The sequence below is a fragment of the Dermacentor silvarum genome, chromosome 3 (assembly GCF_013339745.2).
Source record: "Dermacentor silvarum isolate Dsil-2018 chromosome 3, BIME_Dsil_1.4, whole genome shotgun sequence".
Taxonomy (NCBI): domain Eukaryota; kingdom Metazoa; phylum Arthropoda; class Arachnida; order Ixodida; family Ixodidae; genus Dermacentor; species Dermacentor silvarum.
In genome coordinates this window covers 111529414-111535658 of record NC_051156.1, presented here as the reverse complement: position 1 = coordinate 111535658, position 6245 = coordinate 111529414, and positions in this window count along the sequence as shown.

Genomic DNA, 6245 nt, shown 5'->3' with positions numbered 1-6245 from the left:
ACAAGTGTCAAAGCCGACGACAGACGTGAATGCATGGTAGAAAAAATACAGTTTCATCTGTTATAAATAGGGATCGAATCTTATGATTTTATAGCATGAGCAGGTAGCGATTGATATTACCCGCGAACTTTTGCAAACGAAGGCAAATAATTGCAACAAATTTCGGGTGAAGAGTAGACAAAATGCAGGTAGGTTCAAAAGCTGTAAGCACCACATAATACTAAAGTGCTGTGAATATCAACATATCGTTCAGCTACGCTGCAAAAAAATTACAGTGTGAGTGACAGTGCCTCTAAATCGTTGTTTCTGCTATACAGCGTGTTTCAGCGAACACTTTCAAATATTTTTAAAGGTTGTCTGTGGCAGATAGCAAAATTCTAGTTCACGAGCTGGTCTACTCGAAGAGGCAGACAATACTTGCACATTGAAATGCATAATCGACTAATTCACAAAAATTAACGAATAAAGATTTTAACAAATTACCTTATGGCCCTTATTGATATTTACAAATTCTATCCGTGAAGTTTGCAAGGCGGATCCACTTGGAAGGAATTCCCGGGATTACACCACTTTCGAGATATTAATTCATGAACTTTGCGTAGAAGTACATTTGCGTTTCAGTTACTTTCTTATCAAAACATCGTTTTGTGCATTGAAGCACAAAAGTAACTTGAATGCCAATGCATTTCTCCGCAATGTTCGGGAATTAAAATCTCAAAACTGGTGTCATCCTACGAATTCGTTCCAAGTGGATCCGCGTTGCGAACTCCACGGCTAGAATTTGTAAATTGCAATATGGGCCGCAAACTAATTGTTAAAAACCTAATGAGTGGATTTTGATTATTTAGTTGAATATACATTTTAATTTTTTGTGCAAGTAATGTCCGCCTCGTTGAGTAGACCAGCTCATGAACAAGAATTGTGCTATCTGCCACAGGCAACCTTTACAAATTTTGAAAGTGCTCGCTGAAACACCCTGCATACTTGATAATGATGCGAACTGTATTGTGGTGCAAGGGCCAAATAGCGCTAGAAATCGCCATGCTAGTGGTTATTCTATTCATTTAACGATGCCTCCCTCTTGGTCATCTTATGTTCTTACCCAAAACGCTGTAGAAAAAGGGCTCTCATTTTTATGTTTAGGATATTTTATTATATTCCTGACTATACCGCTGCGACACGAACAATTGAAAATGTTTGCCCTCATAATTTCCTAATGTAATGCTAATGGTTAGAAAAAATGTTCAAAGCTATGTCCCCGATGAAACGTTAGTAAATGTTTTCTTTTGTTTAGGAGGCATTTGTTCACTCCACTGTCTACGATGCCTACAATATCTATGTTTGTGATTTCTCCTATATAGGAGTACCTGTTTTCGATGAAAGCCGCACCTGCATCAAAATGCAGGAAGTATAAAGATAACAAACAATTATGTAAATATTACCTACAGAACTTTATGAAACAACAAGCTAAATCCAGTATCGTGTTCGACACACTAATGATCGTCGTAGTTGTCACTCTAATTACAGTATTGAGAAAATATGCCATCTTGCACAATGTGGGTGACTGTAGAGTGTAATCTGCGCCATTTTCATGCTAGTGGGATGTCATTGGTAACCTGATCAAAATGTATTTGCTGTGAGCAATGCTTACATTCAATATAATTATGCGACGAATTTTACCGCACGTCGGAAGTTCGCCGCAATGTTTGGTACGATATACCTTTAACAAACATATTGCATTTATTTAATTACTTATTATTTCATTATTCAATTATTCATTAATAATTATTTGATTCATTCATATGGTGTAACATCCCAAAGCAGTACGGAGGGGAGTAATACAATTGGGAAGGTAAACAAACTCCCATTTCGCTATCAGGTGCAGGCTCGCTCTTACTGTATTATATAAAAAACAACAAAGGGTAGTGCTTATGGATGACATTTCCGGATGTGCGATAGCCGGAAAGATAATTTGATAGATAGTTACGGTGCTGAAATGTTATGGTTGCCTCAGAGTGATAAGCAGCAAATAACAGGAAATTTGCTGCACTGCTTGCTTCGAGATCTTCTGTTTTCGCTTTACAATGTAAGATAACCGCTGTCTATTTGTTGGCGTTGACACATAACAGAGTTTGTGAAGGGGTTATGGGTTTCGTAAACCTCTATGTACTTAAGTGACGGCCTCTCACGTGTCGATAAGAAGCCTATAGGATTCGGTTCCGGCTTTCCACACTCACGCGGTATCTCCGGGCTAGGTGTAGATAGCTAGAAATATTTGGGACGACGGAAGTGCGCCTCCTATTCACTTGGCTGTCTGATAAGATATGCCTCCATGAAAGCTACCATTGTTGTGTCTTCGTGTGCACCAAGCATCCCGACATCGACTAAGTACACTACATGGACCTAATGAACAATTCCTGCCATGGCAGCGATATCAGATAACAGCCCATATTGCGGCGTGCGTGCAAGACCAGTCAACCAACCGAACACACTCGCAGGCTATGCGCTAGCATTTCCTGAGCAACCACTGTCGGTGAACATGAATGGCGAATATTCCTACAGATGTAAACTTAGTGAAAAGACTCAGAGATGCACTGACATGCTTAATATCTGATGACATAGAAGCAGGCGAACATTCCAAATGAAATAGAGGAAAATAAATTGACATTTTCTCACTTTATGTGTATCTGCAGTAATTCAAGAATTTTCCGGTCACTCCTTAAAAATCTACGCAAGACTGCGATTTTTATTAACTTACAGCATTTGTTTATATGCAGTTAGCGCAGACATGCGTCTTGACTTGATTGAAGTTTATGTGGTGTATTACACATATTGTTTTATGCCCCATTGGCCCACACGTACCATGTGTTCATACATGTATGCCAGATCAGTGCATTTGGTTATCTGAGAGTGTAGAGTGAATTGCGTATTTTTGCTCAATGCATGCTCGAACATGAAAGTTATCTGAGGGGGGTAAGAGGACGATGATAATATTGCACACAGTTCGCAGACACGCCAGCGAGTAGGATTTGCTTCTTTTTTCTGTAGATTTCGGTGCGTTCCTGCTAGAAAAGTTCAGATTAAGCTACGTGGCTCACCCTCTTCCTTTCATCCCTCACTATCCCAGACGAAATGGAAGCCCAGACCTTTCTCTCACTAGGCTTAGCTCTCCAAGTACGATCAACCGCCCTCTCCATCTAGTGCTTTGAGATCAAAAGCTAAATAAAAAGTAACTTCATTTAGCTAACTTCTGCTAAGAAGGACTGAAACCTCCACTCATACCAGTCGGGCATTGACCCTGAGGTCTGTCTGCACTTAGCGTATTTATCGTTCTCGTAACTTATCAACTCTAACTTTTCGTACTTAGGAAGAATAAATGCGCCACGCAGACGAGGACAAAAGGTCAAGAGACGCGGACTAGCGCAGACTGTCGACTAAGTTTGTTTTCGTCGTGCTCATCAATGTAAGCACATACTAGCACATGCGCGCTTAGGTATCGCATGGTGGCAAAAGAAAGCCACAGGCGGTGCAAGAACAGTTCCTCGCTTTCATCCAGTCAAATAAAAGTGTCGCTCACGCATGCGCGGCCTCTTGATACTATATACAAGCCTTGCAACAGCTCTTCCACAGTGGGATCGGCGCTTCTGCCTAGAATCTTGTCTCTCGAAGGATTGGAGCGCACATCTAGAATGGACACTGCGCGCAGGCAAATGCGCATTACCCTTGTTTCTATCCGAGACCTCATGCTTCCTCGCGCAACAAACTTTTTTTTTAGGTTTTTAAGACAGCGAGCTTACGCGGGGCAGAAAAACAGGCCACCTGCACATTGTGCGTACTCTCGAGCTTCTTCAGGCTGTCGGTAATTTGGTGCATGTATGGCACCACATCTGGCCTACTTCTACTTTGTAGCCATGTAGGCTGCCTAGCGCGGGAACATTCTGTTTCGCGCAGAAGCGCTTCTGTGAACTCCGTTTACACAGGGCAAGGGAATTGCTATTAAATATATTGAAATTCCATTCGATAGCCCACTATCTGAAGTTCATTTTCAATTGATTTCAAAAATTTTCATTTTTGTTGTAACATCACAGGTGACTCTTATTGGTTTCCATAAAAATGACGGATAATGCTAGCGGTAATTCTTTCAAATTATTTTGCTTTAAGAGAGCTGCGGCTGCTGCGTAGAGGTGCCAGTTTCTGAGCAGACGAATGAAGCAGCTAACTTCTCTTCAATAATTATTTTAGTAAGTAAATTAAATGACTCACTTTGGGCAGCTGAAGAATCAGTTTTTTTCATTTAGGAAAAACCAACTGTTGCTTTTAAAATGCCACACTGTTTGCGTCCCTTCAAAACATTGCGCGTTATTGTAGTATTTATTACACTTTGTTCCTCCGACAACCGCAGCACTCTACATAAATTTGGTGACATGATGATAATGTGTTTAATGAGCCTATTTTTCATTCTCAATAGGCCGTACGTCCTATTATGAATGGCATTGCATGAATCAAACAATGTAACTAAGCCTACTGCATTTTCGCGGACAGCACACTGGCATTATATTTGACGTTGTTCATACATCACAAGGTAGGTGGTATTGGACTCGATATTTGAACGTGTTTTATTAAAATATGATTCAATTCGGAATTGCTATTTGAACAGCCGTACTAAAATGTATTGTGAGAAATGAACACCAATTGTGCAGTACGCCGACGAGTCCTGCGTTTGTGCCTGCGATCAATATCAACTGCCAATGTGACTGTGCGCAAGAAACATACGAGCACCAAGAATACCATCTGGCACAGCAACGGTCAGAGAGAAAGGTCTTTAGCAAAAATAAGCAGAGTGATTATCGAACGTATTTACGCCTACATGCTGGTGAAAAGCCTGAGCAAGCTGTCGTTTCCTATGACACGGGTCGCCGTGTACTTACCTACGAGTGAAAAGCTGGAGCGACCTCGTTTCTGAGCATGAGCGTTTGGCAGACGTCACCAATTGTTTACTTCGCAGCTGTGCCAGTTTCATGTCCCACTTTAGCGCCGATATTGAAGGCCAGAAAGTAGAATGTACGTATTTTTCCGCTGCAGCCCATCGCAACAAGGCTTTACACAGAGCTGTTAGCAAAACATTGCACCAAATATCATGTATTGGTTTAACGCTACACAAGTTAGTAAAACAAGAGAGCTTTTAGAACATCAATACTGGCCTCAACGACAGCAACATGGAAATCTAAGTGAGAGCTATACGAATACTAAAAGGAGTTTATTCAGGGCAAATCACTTTGCAAAGCTGGGCCAAGGTGTCAAAGTGCAAAATCAATGTGAAGTGCAGCATCAAGCTACTCAAGTCAGAACAATTCGTCTGATAAATGTTATGAGAATCTGTTTAAGAGGAAGCGTTAGCTGGAGGCTTATGTAAAATTTTTCATTGGAATACATGTAAACAGTAGAAATACTTTTACGAGACAATTGCTGGACCGATTTTAATGGAATTTGTCATCATGTAATGTAAAGCAACGCGAGAAACACGGACTGAGACACACACAACACGAGTTCTGCTTAAATAAGATACCACAGTTTTGTAAACAGGAGCTGATAGAGTGGCTAAAGCGGACAAACTTAAATAATAATTTACAACTTGCACAATATTGTTGCATTGTTTACGGCGCGTTTAGAAAAGTGCTACTAATGAATCACTCATATATTTCGGAGCTGTGTAAAATTCAGTAACTTTGACCGCTTTAGATGTGCTATTAGGTGGAGTGTACGGAATTGGGGTATCATTTTTTATTGATGAGGTACAGAGCTGATGCATGTAACTTAATTATGATTAACATGATGCATGTACTTTTTCGTTACGTCTCGGCTCGAGATTGTAACTCTCGGTCTAAATTACAAATTCCCATCACATAGTCACTACACTAACGTGTTATTTCAACTGCAACCAAGGGGAAGAAATTCGATGTAGAGGTCACCAAAAATGAAACGCTTATCCGAGCACGTATGCTCCGAAGACATCCTGAATTAAAGGTTCGGCTTAAGAAGAGAACAGAAATTCAAACGTAGGAATCGGCTACAAGAAAAGCTTCTGTTTACTGAAGTGTTGTCGCTTCGTCTTCACTTATATGGTTACGTTTACATGAGCCCGACCTGAGAGGGTTCAGTAAGAAAACAGGCTGACCTAGACCAACGTAACCGCGCTTACATGAACTAGCTCCAGACGAGTATGGACAACGACGGCAAGCAGCCTC